Raw genomic sequence first — 23217 nt, forward strand, 5'->3', positions numbered from 1 at the left:
AGGCTGAAATAACGGGATAAATGTGCTGATATGAAACTGTATTTGGTGTTTCATTGTACAGGGGGATTTGAGATCACTTGAAAACACACGTTTCTTTTGAAAGGATTGATGAAACAACTTTGGCCTGAATACCAACAATGAAATGAGAAGCTTTAAGTACATTTGTATTTTAGGCCTCTCGTGGGCAGCGTAAACGAGCTGTGAGTGTAACATTCACGTGTCATCAGCATTTTAAGTTGATGTGGTTAATCGTTGTTTCATCCAGTGCTTATGTTACAACAGTATTATGTAGCGTTTAGCTCAGGTTGTCTCTGTGGCCATCTGCCATATCATTTTCTCTTTAGCTCCGTCATTAGCTCTTCAGTTGCTAGATTCTCTTAAGATCGGAAATTCTCTCTCTTCTTGTTTTGGTTGCTTGATGCCAAATGTCCGTTTTGTTGTTGTTTGGTGCTGAGCATGTAACTTAAAGTTGATTTTAAGAGCTGTTTTTTTTTTTCATGGAAACAGCTGACCATTGCAGCCTCAAATGACATCAGAAGAATAGTAAAAGTGAACCCAAACAGTAACATGGCGGTTACACAGGTTGACAATGAGCTGGGACTTTTTCTAAACCTCTTTAAAGCCGATGAGAACAGAAGATTAAGGAAATAGTTATCATGTGTAGGGAGCAACATCTTTGTGTTCTGCTATGTGAATTAAACTAACCCAACTAAGTACAAAACTGTTTTTGGAGTGTAAAAGAACAACTCTTTAGCCTCAGTATCTGCACGTTATTTTAGTAAGTGAGTGATCTGGTTAGTTTTATGCTCTTTGCTAAAGTCATGTTGTGAAATAGATTGCAACAACAACATATTTGGCCGATATTAATTGACCAAAGCTGATCTAAAAACTGTATATATTGTTGTAAATAGTTTGTAAATGTGTGTGTTGTCTTAGTCAAACTGTTTAACGGTTGTCAGCTGACTGATCAGCAGTATAAAGCTTGTGTTAGAGCAGGGATTGACAACTTTTATAACAACATTAACTGGATTCCACTGAAAGAGGGCCAAATAGTGAGAAATTATGGGATACTCTCAGTTAGATAATAAGTGTGACTTATTATTTAACGTAAGAAACAAATATTTAGCCGCCATCGGAAAGTATGAGACCAACATTTATACTCAAATGCACATAGTAGAGCGCAATTTAACGAGCCAGTATAAAAGCCAACCATAACTACTTTTAAGTGCTATGACCTGACTTTTTAATGGTTATTTAAGTAGGCTATATTTTTGCAAAAAACAGTATTGAAAATAATTCAAGAAATATGTCTCTGTTTCATGTTCTAATGCATTTGATCTATGTGCATGGTGTCTTATTGGCAACCAAGACTGAAATCTGCAGATGATGTGATGTTTCTTCATCTTTATAGTTTATTGATATTAGAAGTTGACTGGCGGGCCGCTTTGAGTGTGAAGGGGGGCCGTTTGTGGCCCCCGCCCGCACTTGCCCGCCCCTGTGTTAGAGCAAGTATTGCCTTGCCTGGTTGAGTTTAATGTACTTATTAGTACAATAACTTTATGTTTCACTAAACTGAAGGCTTGTGTAAGAATACAAGGGTCAAAATCAAACACCTCATGTGTTGAAATGGTATTTGTGAAATGTGTTGTAATACAGAAACAATAATGTTAACAAGAAAAAAGTTCATTTTGTTAATAGTCTGCAAACACGTATCATGTGTTCACAGGTAACTAATGCATAATGTCTATAATACTATTAGAAATAATAAGGGGGAAAACATATCTAAAAATACATAGACCTTTGTTTGTATCTCTTTCCCTCAGTAATCACAGCCATCATTTAGCAGAGATCAATACAGGACAAATGAAATCCTCTTTCTGCCAATTAGCATTGGTCCCTCCCAATTAGCTGCTAAATTAGCATCAAGATAATAAGTGTGGCTGAAGTGTGAGTTGATCTCAATTAATGCTGATGATACATTAGTGCTAAATGTCAAACGATAGATCATTTTTTGGGGATAATTAAGGCCCTGAGTGAAAGGTTGGATAGATAGAGACGTGCACAGGCATCCTGAATGTGAAACAGCCTCTTGTTCCTTTGAAAAGTTACATTCAGCCCTCTCACTGCTTAGTATTCAACGCAGGTGTCATACTTTGTAAAACTTTAAATGACTTACTGCCCCGCCATCTCTTGTAAATTCCCAATATCTCTCTCTATTGTTCTTCAGTGTATCAAGAGTCCTTCAGCAGGCTCGTGACCTAGCATGATTCAAGCTTAGGGAGAACAAAAAATCTCATTACAAACTAAAAGCTCTACTTTGGGTGACACCTCTTATAAAGATGATAAGCCATGGAGAATGGCATGGAATCACACCTCACTCACAGAGACAGATGCATCAATGACACCCTGTTGGGGAATTAAAGCAAGCGTAGGGTTTTTGCAGTAAACAAAATAGCAAAGATGTGTGTCCGGCTCAACCTTGCACAGTTTTCTTTAACATTAATGCCGTGATCTCTGTACTGTGCTGCTTTCTGTAACAAAACCATAACGGTTCAGCTCTGCAGCATGCATACTGAGCAGGGGAAAAGCCACTCGGCTATAGAGAGCATTTATCAAAGGGACAGGAGCAAAGTAGAGTTTAATTTAATTCTGTACGTTTGAGAGTAAGATACTACTCGGAATAACACCTGAAGGTTTAAATGCAATTTTCCAGGCCATCAACTGACCATCAACTCTGCACGTTATTTTGGCCCTCCGAGCCACAGAGTCTGCCAGGAATGTCTCTGGCTGCTGACTCATGACAAGTCAGACTTAAGTAAGAGCTACTGGGCATCTTAAGTGTGACAGAAAGGGATTCAACCGGGAAACTGGGTTTCAACATCTTTTTTTTAATTTTTTTTTTATATAGTTTTATTAAATTCTTGCATTAAGCGCACTGCTGAAAGTTCAGTTATGCTGACTTTGTAAAAAAAAAGACAGCTGTCCTTATCTTGGTCAATTACCTCAACCAAGCTGCAGCCAAGGCTTTTCTCACCAATTAACCTTCAGAAAGCGACGAGCTGATTCAATTACGCCTCTGACTGACAGAACGACCTAAACACTTCTGATTGACAAGCTGTGAAAAGCTGAGCCGCCTTTCACTGGTAGACTCTTTGGCACTTTCAGTAAGACAACATCATCTCAGAGTGTTTGGAGCTAATTGTGGAATCTGATCCTTTTAAACCGATTTACTTAATGTAAATAGGACATCAGTGTAAAGGCAGATGATTTATTACAACATTTTTATTTCTATCTTTCAGTTTTTATTTGACGGTTTAAAAAAAATATCAAACCTTATCAAGTTGGACAGAGACAATCCCAACGCTCAAAATCTTACTGGCGGAGCATTAGTTTCACATTTCACATTAACTGAACATGAGCAGATATTAAAACATTCAACATTCCCACGCTGAATACTAATTGGAATAGACTGAGGAGGTGGAGGGAGGTATGCTTTTGGTGGCAGGCAGCAGTGTAGAAAGAGGTAGAGCTCAGCTGCTGCTAGGCAGACTGATGTTTGGAGGATGTTTGGTGAGATATACTGCCGGGTTACAGAATGTAGGGGAACATATGCTCGAAAATGTGAGCTACTATAAGCTCCCACTTCAGCGATGACCTTTGATTGGCTTACTTTTGGTTTACATTTCTCTGTATGTTTTTAAAAAGCAGCTCCCCTGTGTATCTAGTTCTTTATTATAAACTTATGTTCGAGATACATCCACACACAAATACATGACTGAACCTGTTTCAAGGAGCAGTATGAAATGAGTGCCAGGAAAGTGTTTCTTGTTCATATTAGACAACTATTTAAATATACAGCCATTAACCATTCAAAATGTTGCATTATATTTTATATTGCTGTTTGTTTCTTTTTTTCTTCAATAGTATAACAAAGATGATTGTTGTAGTTCTCTTTCTGTTTGTGCACATGTTGAATTAACAGTTATGCTAACCCTACGATAACATTCTCTGCACAAGGAAATCGTTTCAGCTCAGCGTTATTGTGAACCTAACAGTGAAACCCCTGCTCCTGTTTTACTTGATGATTTTAATGCCTCAAATTTTCCTTAACAAATGATGGTAGTTTCTTATAATCGTTTTGATAACAAACTATGAGAAAATATCACTATTTGCCTGCTTGCTTAACCTCTCTCTCTAACATAATGTAAAGATACTGCATGTTTTCAAATTTTACTACAAATTCAATGCATGCAGGGTTTTGCCAATCAGAGACTGTCATCACAGTTCAAAGCAGCTTTGATTGGAAATTTGGCTGTCAGCTTTTAGTGGCAGATGGTGCCAAAGATGGTTAGACCTTGGGCACAGATGAAGACCCCCTATCTCCTTTATAGGAGCAAGACAACCAAAGCCCTTTTATTAAAGTTCAATTGTCTTCAATTGCTTTCATTTATTTGGCTCTTGGTTCTTTCAGGTCAGTCTGAATCTATTTGTAGTGATTCAGTTTCTGTCTGTACTTGGTTTGCATTTATTTATGGTCATTTGTGCATGTTGTTTGTAGCTGTTTCTCATTCTTTCATGGTGGTTTTGTCTTCTCTTAGTCATTATGTTGTCATTACCTATCTCTTTGTGTCCATTTTGCGTCGCTTTAAGTTGCTTATTTTTGTTGTTGAAAATGTTAGCATGTCTTTGTGCTTATTTCAGATGTCTTTGTTGGAATTTAGACATAGCTTCGTGAACCTTTTGCTTCTGTCTGTTTTTTCTACATCCATTTTTAGTTGTTTGTGTCTCTTTGAAGTCTTTTGAACTTTTTTGCCTCTTTGTGTGAGTTTGAGATCTATTTGGCAATATTATCTATCTAACAGAGGCTCTGGCCTAAATGGCAAGATACGTTTCACATCCAGTAGTAAGGATGCTTTCAAGCTTCTTGTGGTCAGCCGTAGCTGATGATAGTGCATGGAGTTTAAATACAGGAGTTTGTTATGACTGTTTGTGTAGGTATGCAGTCAGAGCTTAGAGGTTTCAGCTGATGATCATTAGATTTAGGGAGAATACTAACTTACTGATTCTCTGCACCTACAGTATGAAGCCTTGTTTCAGAACACAGAAAGGAACATTACAGTCGGACCATATGACAGGAAAAAAACAAAAATGTGCTAGCAAGGAAGTGAGAAAAGCCAGATTTTTCCTGGTGTCGCAATTTGATTCGTCTATGATGAATGCAGGGATGGAAGGAAACACGGGGGAGGCAAATGGAAACAACCACCCTGTGTGATGCCGTTGTTCGAAATAAATCTGTCTCTCTCTCTCTTGAAAGGAAAGTTATTGTCTCTGACAGGGCAGATTATTTCAGGCTCCATAAGGGGCAGACGTCATTCTTGACACTCAAATTGAGTGAAAGGGTTTTTTTTGGTGCACCACAGCAAGCAAAGTGTAGACTTGAAGGAGATCTCAACAGGAGATGACAGGTACACCACTGGGAGGACTATCATCCCAGATAGGCTAGAGGATGCAACAAATAAATGCTTTAAATGCTAATGGACATTTGTGGAGATAAACAGGCATGAATTGCTCTGATAACTTTGAGTCAGAATTTGCATTTTTATTGTTGTTGTCTGTTTGAATTCACTTTCACAAAGGCAGACGGAGCAAAAAAGACCTTTCGCTTCTTTGGTTTAAAAAAAGGTAACTGTTTTATCGCTGAGGACAGATAGTTAAGTGCAACTGGGCTAGCAGAGTCACCTTCTGCTTGAGTATAGCTTCAAAGTGCAAAAGTTGAAGCAGGCGAAATGAAGCCGTGTCAGTGTTTGTTAACACCAGGCTCTATTACTTTCATGCATATTACAAGTCCTTCATTCAAAAACAACTTCCTGTCTTTCACAGGGCTCCTCACTGCTTCTTGTTAACTATGTTTGTCTTGCCAAAAGATGTCATCTGTTTCATAGCTTTACTCAAGAAAGGAGTCATCATTTAACAATAAAGTAAAACATCACAAGGTAACTGTGGGAGATATTCAAGTAGTCAAGTAAAACAAGGTTTTACTTTAAAGTGACTGTATCAAATTTAAGACGAATCAAATATACATTACAAAATGTCATTCATTACTGTAAGCTTTACATATTTTCAATATATATTTGAGATATATTTTTAATCAACGTGATGTAATACTGCCTCCCTTAATCGAAATTGAAAACCCAATTCTCATATAGCCTCACTTTCAGTCCATTGGTTTTGAATATAAGTGAGGTGAACTTGTAATACATTTTTCTTTATTTAGCCGTTATCTAACCAGGTAATTTACCAATTAAGATCAAGATCGCTTTCACAAGTGTGACCTGGCCAAGAAGGCAGCAGCACATGTCATTGATAGATGTTACATGATTAAGAAACGGTTAACAAACAATGAGTTAAGAGTAAACAACAATTAAAATGTGCAAATTGGTTCACAGGATAACAATTTAAAAACACAGGCACTGTCCAATGGTCTTGCTTTCTTGACATTTAAGATGGAGCCAAAGGCTTCAAGCAAAATTAAATCTGCCAGTGTCGAGTCATTCTGGAGAATGTTTCATGCAGAGGGGACAGCAAAACTAAACGCTTTTTCCTGAGCTCAGTGCAGAGACAAGGAACAGACAGTTTCAAAACATCATAGTGGCTTTTTTTGGAGGTATGTACACAAATAAGAAGGAACTATACCAAGAAGAGTGGTATAAATAAGACTTGTGTGTATATACCTGCGTACCTTAAAGAATGGCCAATCAGATTTAGTATACAAGTCACAGTGATGAGTAAGGCCCCTACAACCAGTAACAAATCTCAAAGCACAGTGATACACAGTGTCCAAGACTGTAAACATTTAGCTGAAGCACCTGTGTACAGCAGATCTCCATAATCCAACAAAGGCAAAAAGGTTTATGACACAAGAAGTTTTGTAGCTCAACGGGAAAAGCAGGATTTATTTCTAAAGTAGCCGTCTAACTTCACCTTACGTTTGGAGACCAAATTGGCAATATGTGCTTTGAAAGAATTCTCAATCAATAAGGAAACGCAAGTGCTTGTACATTTTGACTAGCTCGATTTGATTTTCTTGGGAAACTACAATCTGTGGGACATTAAGTGGTGACTCATTAAAATTAAAGAAAAAACAATATGAACATGCGTTATCTGTGTTTAAGGCAATTTTTAGTTTCTGCAGACGAGACTAGACAACATTGAACTCTGACTGAAAAAACTCAAAAGCTGTGTGACAGATGGCGAACAGCAGTTGATGATGCTGTCATTGGAATTAAAACAATACATGGCGTTAAACACATCTCACACGGATTATCATGCAAATAGAAAATAAGAAGGTCCTAAAACTGAACCTTGGGGCATGCCCTTTGAGACCTCCAGAAAGGAAGAGGTGGATCCTACCATTTGCAAGCATTGTGTTCTGGCAGATAGTATGCTGCTTGTTTTAATACACCAATATGATGGGAGAAAATTGTAAATAATTTACAATAAATGATGAATTTGATTTGATGAAAATCAGATTGGGCTCAATTTAAGTTTATTTGATGTTCAGAGTACCTTTGCATGTGTTACTCAATGCAGCTGTGTACCGAAAAGCCAGCTCTGCATAAATCTTCATCACACAAAGTTGGAGACAAGTGATTTATTACACCTCCAAATAAGTTATCAATTTATTCTTGGTGAGTGATTCTTTGTCGGGACTGTGGCACAATCATGACACATCACCGCCCAAGTTGGACAGTCAGACACTGATAATAATCTATAATCCATTTGAAATGCAATTTACAGCTTTAGTGCAATCTTTCTAAAGAGATAAGTTGGAAATATATAAATACATCATCAAACATAAATCAAACCTGAAATGGTGAGATCATTTTCTATTTAATAATGTCTAATTTGACAGGGATTTGTCTGTTTTCTGTCAATAAATTATGACTATAGCCTATATTGTTATAAATATTAACTTGCTAATGCATTTAATGCTATTCTGAAACAATTGAATAGCATTGTATTTTTAATCAATCTTCTATTGTTTGCATGAAGAAATCACTCCAAGCAGCATATCCACAGAATTGTATTGGCTACAAGAAACGTCACTCTTCGACACAGTTGCATACAATTTGCCAGAACAGCACCGGAGCAGACACCACCTTTCAACTCAGGCTCTCATTGGCTATCATGGGCTGGGAACAGTAAATTGAAGGTCCTAATTGGCTTCATCAGGTGTTCGTCAGAAGGTCAGTGAAAGGCCAGTATTTTGATCTTTAGCAGTTGAAAATCATAAAAACATATCATTACCAAAAATACAGCGGTGGCAAATTTGAAGCAATCTGTGGAATTTATGGATGTAATGTGTTAAATGATCATTGGATTTGGATCATGAGGATCGTTGCTGATGCATCAGGACCTTTCTACTTAAATTGGGAGAGTACAGAACATTTTTAAATGATAGGTCAGAAAAAATCATTGCTTCCTTTTCGATGGTTTGACAGATGTGTAGATTGATGCTGCTGTGGTGGTTGAATCCACACTCACTGATGGCCACAGGAGGGCTGTCTGTAAATTTAAGTATGTGGTTCATCGCTTATGTTGCAAATGAGAATATGGAATGAGCCCAAAAAACATATACATTGCTGATCAGTAGACAATGAACAAATCCAGTTCACCTATTTAAATCCTTAGTCAGGGTCACCCCAAGTCAGAGGACAACGAAAAGGGAGACAGACGAGTGGGAACATAAAAGCAGATGGGCGGAGATCCTACTTTAAAGGTGAGTGGCCTCAAGTTTTTAATCCTTCTCCTAAACCAAAGCCTCAATTATCGCTTCTTTTCTCACTCAGGAGTTTCACCGAGTCAGTGTTTGAAAATAACATGCACATGATCAGTGTTTGTTTTTATGGATTTCATTTAAAATGTATAATTCTAACAGAGACAATAGGCTTTGTTTTTTTTTGTCCCCTGGCAGAATGCCTGAATGATGTGTAATAAAGATGTAATAAGAGGGAAGAATGAAGGTGTCATGAATCAAGACATGTCTGCTGTCGTGCTGAGAAAGTTGCCACAGCTCATGTGAAAAAAATAATTAGAGAGTCTGTAATAAAAGCCTGACAACTGTCTGAAAGCTATGTAACTTTCATGCATTATGATAACCTTATTCATTGCTAAGACTGGGTGTTGGCCTGTACAAGCATTAATTTACAAAATACAACACTTGATTATGATGGGGGAAGACATTATAAGAACCGAACAATATAAGAACAACATTTCACATGTTTTTGTTGGGTCACGGGCGATTTTAGGATCAGACTTTTAGGGGTGCCCAGCTCCTAAAGTAATTGTGACATATATAGTTTAATCCTTCTGCTAAACAACTAATTTCACTCAACAAGAAATATTTTCCTACATGTATTTTTAATTTTAATATTGCAATATGTGCAATATTTCAAAGCCTTTTAGTATAATAGGAAATGTTACTCGTTGATAGATAGATAGATCTTTATTGTCATTGCAAATTACCATAATACAACGGAACTCTGTAGGAGCAATCCAGCTTATTGAGCCACATTTTAATGCCAATACTATTATACTTTACTATCTTGAAAGTTTTGAATGCATGACATTTACATGTAACACTGCATCTCTTACACGATATCTGAAGTAAATTATCTTGGTCCTATACCAACCATGATGACATTTGTGTTAGGCACAAAGCCTAAAACTCCATATCGTCATGCCGAGTAATTCTGAAACTCACTTGCTGTGTCTGTCAGTAGATACCTGCTAGTTCGATTGTGACTTTTGGATCAAACCAGCTGTAGTGAGGTATGTGCCCCTGTTACTATTATTTCAGGGGTGCTTTGATGAAATTTAGGGTGAGGAGTCACTGTCACAAGAGGAGTCACAAGTGATTTAAAAAAAAAAACTATATTAGAAGTCATGACAGCTCTGTCACAACAATTGGATGATCAATGTGTGAAATGAACTAATATAGAACCATACAGAACCAGTGAGGAGGCGTTTTGTCATTTTGGTATTTTGTGATTGATCAAATGCAATGCTAATCATAAAGTGCAACATCTAGCCTTGTATTATGGATCGTGCTGCCTTGAAATGGCGTTATTCTGCCTATCAGAAAAAAAGACACAAATATAGATGCCATAGATACCACCAGTTGTGTTTTTGACTGCATTGATCAGTTAATAGTATGCACTGTTTTGGTGCCAACAAACACTACAGCAGCCAACATGCCAAAGTTAGATAACAGACCAGAGTGAGGTTGATACATCGAGCGATCGAGGAGGAAGGGTTACATTCCTTTGATGAGTTGCAAGCTCAATAATTGCCATCCATACAGATGTTTTATAACCACTTTATGTGGCTAAATGAAGGCTTCCTCTGGATCCATGTCTCTCACAGGCTAATCCATGATGCTCTTTAAGGTAATCCATTCAAATAACTCTTCTTGAGTGCCATCAATTAGGAATCCAGGTTAGCGTGGGAGCTGGCACTACAGCTTGATAGGGCTAAAGCCTTAAGCTGTTGTGACCTGGATGGAGGATGGCAATCAAAGGGATTAGTGACCTTACTCTGAATCCAATGCCAACTTTTATACTTATTTCACAGTCAAATCTCGTAATTGAGTGATGAATTAAAATGGAAACAAATGTACAAAAGTAAAGTTGCCGGAGCTGTGACTCTCAATAATACCTCTAAGGACGAGGAGTAGTGTTTAAAACAAAATGTACAATAAATTCTTCTTCCACCATTATTTCATTTCTTCTTCTTGTTTCTTTACAAACCAGTTAAATTAAAGCATATATCTCGACAGAGAAACTGTGAAATATTTTTTTAGGGTCCCCTAAAAGAAAATCAAAAAATAGCTCTGGACACTCTTTTTTTTTTTTTAAATGAAATAATTAAACTGGGACTTTTGTGATCCCTCCTGGACACACAAACTTGTCGCTTTACCCTCTCCAGCAGCAGCAGCCCTATATCTCCAGGTTTTAAAAATTATCACCTGAGGAAGACCTCTGGTCGAAAAGGTGTACATGAATAAAGGCTTTTTGTAGCATTGGAGAAAGTATGCAGGCACATCTTCTTCTTTAAAAACATCACTGAAAAACAATTCCCATGGCCTTTCAAACCTACTTTAGGATAAGTAGTAGGTTTATTTAGCTTGTTCATGCACTGCATTTACAATCATGTTTTAAAATTAAATCTTTAAAAATTGGTGTAGAAATATTTATGGACAGTTCAAATTAAGTAAAATCCCCTTTGGCTTCACTTGAAAGGCAGCGAGAATGAAGTCAAAGTCAATAAATTGATCCAACACTAAAACCCCACGTTTGATGTTTCCAATGGGGACTTAATGTTCAGAGTCTATGAGAACATACACTCCCATATATCATAAAGGCTTTTTTCTTTAAACTTCTAGTCTTAATTAAATGTGACTCAAACAGCTGCCGAAGTGAACATGAAAGTCAAAGAAAACAAACCTTTAAAGAAAAACATCAAAATATACTTTGGTTAATGACACTGAAAGAGCTGACTTATTCTCCATGTTTAAGGGTGTCGGGCAGATCTTGCACACTGAATGTATTGTTGCAATGATTTAGGCTACATGATAACACATAACTCCCAGAATATATTATCTACAGTGTGAGAAATGCTTTTCAAACACATGTAAATTATTTGTATCTGCTTTGTTTCTGGAGCAGGGTCATTATTATCATGTCTCTCCAGAGCCCTCTCATGTTCAGATTAGTTCTCTCTGTTTGGTGTGAACTTCTTTGTTGTTAAATAGGCATTAGGACGTTTTTATGCAATCCCATTTTGGAGTCAAGTATTTACAACTGAGGAACAGTTTTTTTACACAAGAGAAAATAAAATTGCATGGCAGAGAAGGAATAAAATTACAAGCTTGTTTTGTTAGATATTGACGTACATGAGGTGGAAATGTGATGTTTTTACTTGCTAATAACATCTTACATGCTAATTGTTATTAACCAACTTAGTGCATTGACATTTTGTACTGACTAAGAATTCTATTCAAATACATCTAGAACATGGGGGGCTGTGGCACTGGATTTTCAAAAATTATAATTTACTTCTTGTGATCAAGATAATTTAAATGTAATCTATATATAATGGTGATGCTCCATTATACCAACAGCTGTAATTGCAGCTTTCAGGCTGTTTGCCACCTCTCTTTATTCTTGTGTAATAATGTGTCCACCTTTGGCTACAATTAAGTCAACAGCAAGAGGAACGTACAGTAGGAACAAACTGTACTGCTGCTGACATGAGCCTTAATAAAGCCAAAGGGGACTCCCCCATCTGCTCTGATTTACATGACTTTAGCCCATTAACGAGTGAGTCAGTTAAACAGAGAGGCTGTGCAAGTTTATGAAAATGTGTTTCAAGGAAAAAGAGTCAATGATGATTAAAAACTTGAGATCATGTCACTTTTGTTAATATGCGCATAATTACCGTACATGCAGAGCTCGTTGTTTGATGCATATGCATATGTTTCATATCAGTGTGCACATATTAGAGGGAAATAACTTTATTTCAAAATAACTTGCAAAGCATGGCACTTTAGCTTAATGCTATAGATAAAGGTGCACTATGTAGATTTGGTAGTGAAATTTCAAAGTTGGAGAAGTGAAACAATTCTATGCTATAGTTTCTGAACTCAATACACAAACTGTCCTCAGAGGAAAATTGGGTCCCTGGAGCTAGAAAAGCTACCCGAAGAGTTACGGTTTCACTGTTGCGGGCCCCCCACCATAACTTATCGCGTATCATTTTATCTTCAAACAGGGTTACAGGGTCCAAATTTTCCTCTGAGGACAGTTTGTGTATAGAGTTATGGACATATACCACAGAAGCTGTACACTTCTCCAACTTTCAACTTTCTCTACCAAAACTACATAGTGCACCTTTAAAAAGCATGCTCCTTCAGGTGAACATGTTTAAAATGTCCAAAACAAGAACAACTGAACTAAGCAAAGGATCAGGAGGAGGAGAAGAAGGAGAATTTAAACAAATAAAAAACGGTCTCAGCCGAGTAACCATACAACCATATCTGGTAAAGAACAACTGTTTATTTGAAATCCCAGTTTGCATATTCGTAAAATACTGATGCACTCTGGATAAACATATCTTATTGCTCAAAATAAGTTACCCTGTCTGATTGCTTTTCTTGTGTAGCTTTTTTTTTTTTGCATTTAAAAAGAATAATTTCAAATAGAGATTAGAAAAAATAGTAAAGAATAGAGCAGAGTAAAATGACAAGTGATGAAGTAGTTTGAGATGGTTACAAAAATAGAACTAGAAGAAAAAGTAAATTAATCATCTCTACAGGTATGTGTTTGTTGCCAGAAAAAAATACAAACCCGAGCCTATTGTAAGTGTGTACATTGCCTTGTAAGCCCTTTCGTAAACATTTAGTTTATCAGTGCAAAAATGCTTCTCTGGATGAAAGAGCAGAAGTTGAGCGACGGACACTTGAACACAACAACAGTCCATAGAGTGATATGCAAACTGTGCAACATGTCCTTTGAGCGACATGTCTTTGGCACTGTCCCTGTCATGAGTATTGACTAGAAGCTTAGCGATGGATTCTGTGTGATCCTCTTAGGAGGCGTTTGCTCATGCAGAGCTGCAACAAGCAAGTGTACCAAATACCTGCGCTTATGTCTGTAATCTAGGCCGAAGTCCTCGCAGCGAGGGACCATCCCTGGTGTCCTTCTGCAGGGCAAATGTTCACCGATTCCTCTTTTGTTTACTCTGAAGGGGGGGGGGGGGGGGGGAAACAGGAGAGATACTTATTAATATTTCAGTTTGAGAGTTTTGTTTGAGAACAACTGAGTGCAAGAGAATGGATTTAGCATGTCAACCACTACAACAAGTACTTAACATTTTCACACATACACGTATAAAGTCAACATGTTAAATCAGTGTTATGAAACCTGCTCGTTCAGAGGATAACCCTCTTTGGCAATGCAGTCTCCTAAATGAATTCAGCGAGTATGAATTCTTTTTTCTTCTTCCTTTTTTCATTTGAAGATTCTGAACCACCTCATTAACCTTATCTAGTGAGCACGAGCTAATGAAATCCTCTGTTTCAGTTTCCGCTCTTTCCAAAGTTAGTTTTACTAATTAATCAAACATCAGGCCCTTCCCCCCCCACCCCCCTATCATCTTAATGACTCTCGGTAAAAGTGAGGAAAAATGTGCTGCTCACATCGCCCTGGAGGGAAGGAGGCCGCATGGGCACATCATGCATTTTTATTGTAAGTTAGAATAAAGGGAAGAGAAGCCTTGTATTGCAGGGACATGTTTTGTATTCGCAATAATATATGAATGAAATATGATTTCCTCATCTTTTGTGCACTGCTCATGCTTGCTTTATGGTTCTGTTTACACACAAATTCTACAGCCTTTTTTTTCCTGCCTACATACATATTAATATCTGCATAGCTCTAGATAACGGCACAATCCAAATTCATATTACTCCTCCTGCTCTAATGAAACAATTCACCTTTCTCATCCCTTGTGATTCAGAGTGTATGACATGCTGTATCAGATATGAAGCTCGGGCAAAATTCAATCGCCAACAATCAGTAATGGAAATCTGCAAAATGGCTAGATTTCCCGTAAATGAGAGGACAATAGATAATGCGATTCAATTAGCTGCTAAGGCCGCTATTTGCATTCCAGTGAAAGGGGTGATAGTTTAAGTGGCCCCAGGCAGCTGCCTTTCAGCAAAAAGGCCATGACGACACAAAAAAAAAAAAGCGGAACCAAAAGAAAAGGGGACTTTAGGAGTCTTCAGCAGTATTCTTTTAATTACTCATCATAATGACTCCATTTAGCTGTTCAATGACCCGTTTTATGGCATTGAACAGGCATGGGAAGCTCTCTGTCCTTGGCAGGGTCAGTCCTGCAGCTGCCCCCGGCCCTGCCATGCTCCAACCAAGAGGACATTTTTTTCTTCTTCTACTTTTTCTTCCCACCCACTGGGCTTTGACAGAACGGCTTCCCAAGATTTTCTTCCCTCGAAACACAAATGAAGCATGGACTCACCATCAATCCATAAGGGAACTCAAGTCAAAAAGGGTTCATTATATGGAGGAAAGCAATTATTCTTAATGAGTGCTGCCGTGCATTAGACAAAGACAGGTTTTTCATGTTGGCACGCACCATAAAGAGGGCACAAAGGGGCTTCTGGGCATATGTACATCTGAACTAACATTATGAAAATAAGTGTCTACAAAAAAGTAGAAGAACTACAAAACACCTTATTTTGCCACAATCTAAGGAGACATTTTCAGAAAATGAGTGACTTTTCTATTTGGAGAAATGAAGCATTGTCTCTTCAGTCCTAACAGCTCCGGCTTTAGTGTTGTTTAATCATGAGATGTGATTTAGGTGAGGATGGGTTAAGGTTGCAGCCTCGAAGCAAAAGGTGCAGAAGGGGCGGAGTGAGGTCGGAGAGGAGACATAGACCCCATATGGTCTCGAGGAGCTGGAGTGTCTGGCAAACTTCCAGGATGCTGACCCAGAGCACTGAAAGGTTGAGCGCTGGCACCGATCTGATGTGCAGAGGAGCGAGCACGGATATGAGGGTAAAAATAGCTCGCTGTGGTCAACAGCTTGACGCAAGATGAAATCAATGGCTATTTGTTTACTTTTTACGCCAGTTATAGTGCGTAAAGGATATTTGAGGTAATGTATTTTAAATTAAGCTATTACTACTTTAAGTGGACGCTAAAAAAATCAAATTTGTAACACATTAGGAAGGGATTATAGATTTGCTATTCAAGACAAGTTGTGTTAAATCTATTTGAATAAAGCAAGCTGTTAAAATATTCAAGAAATACATGACCCTGAGTCAAATTATGTGTGCCCTCCTCATCTTTGTGCATGAACAGGCAAACTGTCTATCTTGTTGTGCCCATTCATTAATTGAAGAGATTAGTGCGCTTAAGTGGTTTGCAGAGGGAAGGCCTCCACGTTAGAGATAAAGACAGGAGAAAGGGAAAGTTAATATTAAATTTAAGTTTTGAGAAAAATCAACCGGTAACTGATTTCTTCATTCAATATGACACACTTTCTGTTTTTGCAGTGTCAGTGCAGCAAAGGGAACCCCGACATGTGTGCAGTGGTGATTCCGGTGTCCTCGGCAAGAAATCAATTAGTGGCCCCTCCGACCAGCGTTCATAACCGCCATGTCTGCTAGTGTCCCGACGCTCACTCCACTTCCTTATTTTCTCCTTTTTCTTTTTTCTCTCCTATAGACGGATAATTCCTCTTTGTTGACTTTGATTGACAAACTTTGGTTTTCACAGCAATAATGCATGCCACACTTATCAGGGCAATGAGAGTGAGTGTTGTCAGATTGTTGCCCCGTTAGGGAGGTTTCCTACTGTCCTTGCAAAATTTGCACATTTTGGGCCACTGCTTTGGTTGTATTTGTGAGCCCTCAGGGGCCCCCTATTGGTCTGGGGCCCCAAGCAGTTGCCTGCCATGCCTGTTTACAAACAGCGCCTCTGCATGTGTGCTTACTTAACTTGATTTATTGATTATTAACAGCAGTATACATATTGTACATCACTTTTTATAGCCACAATTAGGTCAATTAATTGATGATAACTATTTGAACCATCTCCTGATTGATTTTCTGTTGCTGTATCACACTTGGTATGATTGTTTTTTACCCCTATAAGCCCTGGTTATGTGTAATAGATCATCTCATACAAACTTGCACATTTGAATGATCTTGTTGAAAAGGAAGCGGCCATGCACTCATACATTTTTTCAGACGCCGGTGAATAAAAAGTTCAATACAACATTTTTCAATTGATTTAAATTGAACAGCCTCGGCAGCAATATGCAAATTTCTCACATAAAGATTTCTGCTCTCTCCCTCTACACTAACAAAACTCATCTCAAGTGTTGTACTTCTGCGTGAACCCTGTGGGCATCAGGTGCTACCAACAACCATAACTAATTTAGAGAAAGAGTCCTTCAAAACTTGTTGACCCTGACACCATGCTGTATTAAAATGCAGACAACATACTGTTCCGTCCAATTTTATAATACAGATCCATTAAACACTATATATACCGCATTTTTTCTAAATAAACAAAAAAAAAACAATCACAAGTTCTTCTGATTGTGGTAACCTGTTTGAATTATGTGTTTTTGACATCGATGTAGGTCAAACTCTGAACATGCAGTCTACTTTTGTCTCTGTTCATTATTTTTGAAACGATTGACTCTCTATCAATGAGTCTGATTCTGCTCAAGGTTTCTGTCTTTCAAAGGAAGTTTTCCTTTGCAGCTATTGCTATAGGTGCTGGCTCATGGTAGATCAATGTCGACATCATACAAATGAAACAGATTTATTTTTAATAAATCAGATTGCAAAAGCAAACAATGAGCACTAGTTAATTATGTTTTAATAGTTGTCTCCTTTTAGTAGCAGAATGCCAGAATGTCATTGTAAACTACGAATTAAATGAACACATGATTTGCTCCTTGCCTGGCACACTTCTGTCAGAGTAACTTATAATAACTCAAAGAATCTTGGTTGTTTTTCCTGGATGGCACAGTTTAGGTGTTGAATATATTATATTGAATATGTACCTCACTGATCCCGAGGTGCCAATCACAGAGGACATCTCTTTAAAAAGAATCAAAAAAAAAAAAGTGTGGCAGCTGGAGTGGAGGAGTGTGGATGAAAATTTAGCAAATCTTTGAGGCATGCTGCACAGGCACAAGCAACAGTCTGCACACAGTGAGAAGCAGACCGGCTAAAAGTATCGCTGCTCTTAATGGGTGCACTCTCATGTGAGAGAGAGTGTGTGATAAGAGGGTTGTTGTTCAATTTTAACTCTGCTGCTTTAAATCTGCATTTGTCTTTTAAAACCACCCAACAGTACTGAAAAAAAAAAAAACACTACCTGAGGCTTTATTGGGATACGATTTATATGCAGCCAGCTTCCAACTGTCCATGTATGAACGAACCCGGAGGGGTGAAGTTATTAGATTTACATATTTTCTAATGTTCAAGATGTGAAGTTCTTGATTTAACATCTGAGTGATTCAGTCTCAGTCAAGCCTGAAGGTAAAGAAAGTGGAGAGCAAAACAGCCGGCTTCCCCCTCTGGAGAATAAAAGAAGATGTGCTGCCTGTTGAACCCTCAAACAACAAGCCTGTAGCTACTGTAGGCAACACACACACACACACACACACACACACACACACAATGGAACACACATGCCTTCTGCCATTTAAACACTTACCCATGTGCATTTATATGCGCACAGTAAACTTTGAAATTGCCTTTCTAAAAATAGACATGTGGTAATACTTACATTACCGTCAGCCATGGCAAACGCTATCTACAGCAAAAAGCACATTCCACACAGAATGGGTGTGCTGATAGCTTTACGGAAGGCAAGATACTGGTGTTGCTATTCCTCCGCTCATTCAATATTAAAGTGGCACTGCTTGCTTTCTAGAGCACACATAATGATGTTGTAACGACTCGACAGGAGAAATAGAACATGGATGCTTGTTTGGACAGTACAAAGTGATCGTGTGTGGAAGGTTTCTGGGCGAGATAAACTCTGAAAGATCAAACATCACAAGGCATTTTCGTCCTACTGTGATCCACATCTAAATTTCAATGCATGGCATGCGAGAAACTGACTCTTAGTCATGTATGTTAAGGTTAAAATTCTCATACATTCTTACTGTACATGCTACCTCATCTAAAATTTACCCAAAAGATGAAGAATTCAGAGCACTCAATAGCCTAGCGGTTATACCACGTGCCCCATGTACAGAGGCTATAGTCAAAGAAGAATTCACATCAAAGACATGTGACAGTGTTTCAGCCATGTGACAAGATGTCACAAAAGTTAATGGGCATTTTTTTTTACGAAGCTGCCATTGGGTCACCTGATTATTACGAGCTGTATGAATATACAGCAAAACCATATGCTGTTAAACTACTTAGCTTAATAAGTTGAGCTCTTTTTTTCTTAGAAAACTTGAATAATTTGACTTTCAAATCCATCACATAGCAATATCACTTGAACTTTCGCTATCGATCAATACTACTAAATCTGCAATATTACTTTGCATTATTACTATACACCATTATGACATTTACATTTATTTACATTTATAACATATTAACTACTGTCAATGTAATTGATAGTACTATTTTTTCTGCTTAGCTTTTGCCTTGATTCTTAATGAGGCAATGTAACTTTTCATTAAACTGTACATTTCATATTTTATTTTTTCCATATTGGATGATCTGATGTGTAAATCGTATTTGTTTAATATAATTCTGGAGCAATCTGGCACTAGCATTTTGGGAGTGGTGGAGGGGGAGGGGTTAGTATAGTTCTATATTGTCTCAGTTATATCTTTTTCACATCTATTTTCACTGCACTTATATCCTTTGGCAAAAGGCTTACACACATATAGACTTTCCTTCAGTCCCTCAGTTGAATCTGTACATTGACAGTACAGAGAGGTCTTTGTCTCTTTGTCCTTGTAAAAACAAACAGTCTTTCTCTTATTCAATCGCTCCGTTGGTTTTAATTCAGTTTCTACACAATCAAACAGAGCAGCTAATATTTCATAAATCACAGCTTCATTTTGAACTGAATAGATATGTCCTGCTGTACATTCAATAACAGTGAAGTGCAGTTTGTGTAGATAAAAACGTCATCCTTTCAGGTTCACAGCAGTAACAAGTAGACCCTGACCTCTGGGCCAACACAACTAAGAAACAATAAATATTCTTTCATGACCACTCATTTACAGTTACAGGATATTGAATCAGTAGATATATACATTTCCAGATGGAGTGTTTACCATCTTTTTGAATGTATTGTATTCAAGTATTTTAACATATATTATTTTGTGAGCATGTGTCACGCAAGTGTGGAACCTCTTTCGTTGTTTGAACATGTGAAAGCTGTGCACTTAACCTTTCAACATTTCATTTCTGAGGTGCTTTCACAATCTTTTGTTCGAGTCTTTTTCCGCACTCTCTGAACACACACCGAGGGGCATGGAAGCAGGGAAGCTATTAAACAGCACAAACTCCGGGGCTGTTTTGTTTAGTCTGGGGAATCATTCATTTAATGTCTCATCTTTGCTTTAAAAGTTTCTTCTTCTCCGCTTCCAGGCCAGCTGTGAATAGTGATGAATGGTTACAGAATCCGTGCCCAAGAGTGGCCTTACACACAAGCGGGTGACAAAGACATTAATGTACTCCCAGGTCTGTTTCTGCTCTCAAGGATTATTCATCAGGAACATCTTGTGAAGCACCATAATGACTTTTTATTCTCGCTCGCAGTCACATCTCTTGAGTGACACAGGCAGTAATTTGTTATTATCTGGAATAAGTGGGGTAGAATGATAAGGATGACAAGTATAACAGGGGCTCTACATGGTTGTAGCAGATTTTCTTCAAGGCAGGACCAGTTAAAGAGGGCTTTGTGTGGTGTGGTATTCTGGGATATTCTGGGTATAGACCAGTTAGGAGCATGTGCACTCTGGAGAACAGACTAATGCACATGGGCTCTTTTCAGGAAGAGAAAGGATTCATGCCACATTGTGCACTTTCAGAACTGGGATGCATCAAGCCCATGTAAAGCACCTCCTGTATTTATTTTTAGTAATACTAGTGTTCTGTATGAAACTTGTGGACCCTTTCTAACCAAATAATTTCTATTTGAGTTTGAAGTTGAATAAGTTCACACCCAAAGTGTACTGTGTAAATTTCAACGGCTACTTCATGTCAAAAATAATTCTGTTATTCCCATGAGCTAAATGAGACATTAATCTGGTCAAGACATACGATGCAAAGAGGCACTGATTCTGCAGTGATGCTCCTGTCGAACAGCTTTTTCTGTGTTTCAAATCGGGATCTTATCAGGACCCATCTGCAGAACGTCTCCGGAGCAGCTGCGGTGATTTAGTAGAGGCACATCTGAGCAAAATATTACCAACAGCTCTTGCATCCATTTAAAATCTTGCCTGTCATCAGTGCCATCTTTAGACCTAAATTTAAACTGTGATTCAGAGGCTTGCAATGGAAGTCCGTGAACATCCAGCGGTTCATACCGAGTCTTGTAATCGACATCAGCATCATCAGAAAATCAACATTTCACCCTGAATTATAAAAAACTAAAATACATTTTTTTATAGTGTGCACTGTTTGCCCATAATGCATTTGTTTTTAGTTGGCATCCTTTGCATCAAATGCATAATACAATGTAACTTTGCAGGGATTGACAAAGCTACTATAAAGTTGAGTGTCTAGCTCTAAAGCAGGCTTCACTTTGTAAAGGACACAAGGTATAAGCCTACTATAAAGAGGAGCTTGCAGTTTAATTGATAGGATCAGAGGAGACTTAGAGGACTGTGAGATGTAAAAGCCTGGAATTGCTGCATCCCCGGTGAGCACCTTAAGGCCCTAAAGTATTTTGCAGAGGTTGTCATCATGACTGAGTGCTGCAAAATCCTTGCATTAAAGTTTATTATAATGCCTGGAGCACTTCAGATTGAAATTCTCGCGGTGTAAAACGGAGTTCCTGAGCAAACTAAATTCACTGGTAGGTGATGTATATTTGGGACATGATCTGACATGAAAAATGACAAGTTATCTCCTCCTGTTCAGCTCACGAAGCTCGGGGTGCACAGCGGAGAGGGCATGCAGGGCCTCAGAGGCTGAACTGTACATATGTTAACATGGAAACCTACAAGCAAAGAAAACCAAGGAAGACGCGTCACACAGAGTTCCCTCACGCTGAGGGTGTGTTCAAGCAGTTTACAGGGGTTTGCCCCAGCCCTTCAACTGAGTGTGCAGGAGAGATATACTAAACACTGCAGTCTGTGCGTTTATTATTCAGCGAAGTGGTCAAACCTTCTGCTTACTCTGTCTTGTCCATTCAGATGTCCAACACTGAGAAATGTTAAGAATCAATTTGGCTCTGAGAAATACATTCCTGTGACTGTTCATTAATCTACTTTGAATTTTGGAGTCATTCAGACCTCATTAGCTCTTTTTACAGTTATGCAAGAAGCGAAAGCCTCTGAAAAAAAATCTCTCCTGACTCTCGGAGTGAGCCTCACTTTCCAGGTGAGAGCACTTTACTCTCCCGGCTTCCCTCCGCAGTAGGCCCACTCAATAAATCTAAGCTCAGCGCTCCGCCTTACCTCTGCAGTCGCTAACACGCCAAAGTCAGTGTCTGTGAGGATAAATTGTAATGACTCAGCAATCTCTCGCCTGAAAGAGGTCTGCTTTTGCTTTCTATTTCAAGAACTCTAATACCAATATGTGAAAAGTCAAATTCAGTTTAGAAAAAGTACCACAAGTGGACGTTATGACTGCCAATTCCTGCAAAACTAGAGGTGATCAATGTAATTGGCTCCCTCAAATGAATTGAATAATTAAAAAGGGAAAATGAACAGCAGACATCATCTATAATACAAAGAGTAGAAAGTAACTCTAGACACTCGCATGTACAGGTTGTTGATTAGAAACCTCTTCAAATAACTGGTCTAACATTTCATGGTTTGATTTACAGTGTGATTGAGTTTGAGTGTTGCAGAGTGTTTTATGCAGACTTTTTTTCCATACTTATACTGTATATAAATCAACAGATGTGACATTGATCAAGCTAATTCTATCAAACATAAATGCCTTGAGGTTGACACCATAACGAGAGCAACCTGTGCACTGCAGCTCTTTTCCCCTGCTCCCTCCATCAGCACTTATAGAATGGATAGGGTAACAAGCATAGTGTCTGCACTAAAGGCATTATTCAGTGTCCTCATATTGATGGCTCTTGCCAGAGTTGATTCATTAAAGGGTTTGAGTGGAGCCGGTAATGCACTCTGGGGTCTGATGAAGCTACAGTGAAGCCAAGCAGTCAGTTCAAGTCTATGCACTGTGTATTCTGCAGTGCAATGGAGAACATCTACAGAATTGGTCAGGGAATGGTAGTTTTTAAAAATTCATTTGCAGAGTATGTTGTATTTTAATAGAAATGTTAGGTTAAATCATGCTGGTATTTAATTTAGCAAAAACAGTGCATACATTGCAAAGTGTACAGTAATGAAACTAATATTATATTATATATATATATATATATATATATATATATA

At 38.2% G+C, this 23217-nt stretch overlaps 1 protein-coding gene across 1 annotated transcript in view; it reads right to left on the bottom strand.

Moving 5' to 3' along the window:
- elfn1a (extracellular leucine-rich repeat and fibronectin type III domain containing 1a) overlaps positions 1-23217 on the bottom strand; it is a 71339-nt gene that overhangs the window by 11542 nt on the left and 36580 nt on the right. The window contains exon 2 of the mRNA XM_020642525.2: positions 13699-13800. The gene's annotated coding sequence lies outside the window, so the exon portion shown is untranslated. The remainder of the gene's footprint in view (positions 1-13698; positions 13801-23217) is intronic.

The sequence above is a fragment of the Labrus bergylta genome, chromosome 16 (genome assembly GCF_963930695.1).
Source record: "Labrus bergylta chromosome 16, fLabBer1.1, whole genome shotgun sequence".
NCBI lineage: Eukaryota > Metazoa > Chordata > Actinopteri > Labriformes > Labridae > Labrus > Labrus bergylta.